Genomic DNA, 1,777 nt, shown 5'->3' on the forward strand with positions numbered 1-1,777 from the left:
TCGAATTGTTGTTTTCGCACGGTTCCAATTCTAGAGATGCAGATGAAGTTGAAATTTGAGGCTAAATGTTTGGACAGCAGGGTCAATAGCACAGTGATGACACAGCGTCTTAGTAATCTGACATCGGAAAATCCTTCCTTCCGGAAAACAGCCATACACAACACAAAACACCAAAAAAACGAGAGTTATTTGTTTATTTAGCATTTAGGGCTTGCTGACTTACTTCTTCGTACCCAATCGCAGGGATGACATCATTTATGCTATGCGCACCTTTGTTCAAAGATGTCAAAAGCTAATGCGACAAAGGTACCCTAAGGTACCCAAAGGTCTACGAACCCCTCCCCCGTCGGGAACTTCTATATGCGGTCTATTATTTCTCACCTGCAACATGGAGCAATTGTAATTCTTCAGAATTGGAAGTTAAGTTTACGACAACAAAATGGTGGCGACATATTCAGAATCTGTAAAATTACAAGGAAAATAAAGACGATAAAGTATTTTTGGTTGAATCGCTCATCGATCGGTTTCCTTTTGTGTTATTTTCTATTTGTTTCCGATTTCATTTATAGAGAGGGCGTTAGGGGGTGGGGGCAGATTTAAGGCAAAACCGCGTCGCCGAAAACATTTACGCCCCCCTCTTTATAGGCTTTCTCTTGTCTTCTTCTTTATTCCGTTTTTAGACGCACTAAAGATAACATATGATGTTTTTGAAGAGGGACGCATAGAAAAGATAATATTGATGAGAAGTAAAACTCATCAAGTTCTAGATAAGATTGCCGCCATAAGCCAGTGATAGCGTATGTTTGCTTTTTCACCTGGGGGCTTAAAGTTCGGATCTTGATCAGGTTAGTTTATCTCTTTTTATACAAGGGCATACAACGAGCTCCTCTTCCCCGCAAATGGCATATTTCGTCGTTTGAATATGGTCTGATGCCGAAAATATAGATTTTAAAAGTTGCTATGGAAAAAAATATCTGTCCCAGGAGGGACCATTCCTTTTTTCCCCAGCCAGCAGTGGTCAGGCATTTTAGCACATGAATAAATGCACGTATAACCTGTCGGGACGACTTTTTTTCACAAGCATTATCTCCAGCGCCCCCAATTTGCCAGCAGAACCGCTCGGGGTGGTTTTTTCCCAGCAACCAAGGGGTCTAACATCTTCTCAGCCAGCAAAATAAGGCTGCGGAAAAATATTTTGCGGAACAGATCCGTTTTGTACCCTTTTTTATATATTGGGGCTGTAACAGTTCTTAGAAAATACATCACTGTTTGGTACTTTACAAATGCTAACATTTCATTTCATGTTAGAAATACTGACGCTAAAAGCAGTGAAGTGAAAAATATATTAAAGTTTGTGTGAGTGACACCGTTCGAAGATAAAAGCTTTATGAAGAATATTTGTCGAAAGATAAAGGATACTAGAGTTTATAAGTAAGATGCCTCAATGTGATTGATAAAGTCAAGTGAAGTCGGAGCTCGTTTGCAACGCGAGCGCTTTCTTTAGATCAACATTTCAGGCCTATAATTACGGTAGACTTAATTTGGTGAACAATCGGCAATTTGAGTTTCACCCAGTTATATTGACATTTATATTGACATTTATGTTTGAGTGTGCCTTGCCACAACAAGCTAAGTGCCATGATTACACATTCACCAAGACGCATCACACCTGATTGGCTAGGATACTCTTTCACCTGTTCTAGGAGTACCAATACTTTATCGTTTTTACACCTTTGTTCCGGGTTATAACTGAGTCCGTCAATTGCGCTTCCGCGGT

Source organism: Nematostella vectensis, chromosome 13 (assembly GCF_932526225.1).
Source record: "Nematostella vectensis chromosome 13, jaNemVect1.1, whole genome shotgun sequence".
NCBI lineage: Eukaryota > Metazoa > Cnidaria > Anthozoa > Actiniaria > Edwardsiidae > Nematostella > Nematostella vectensis.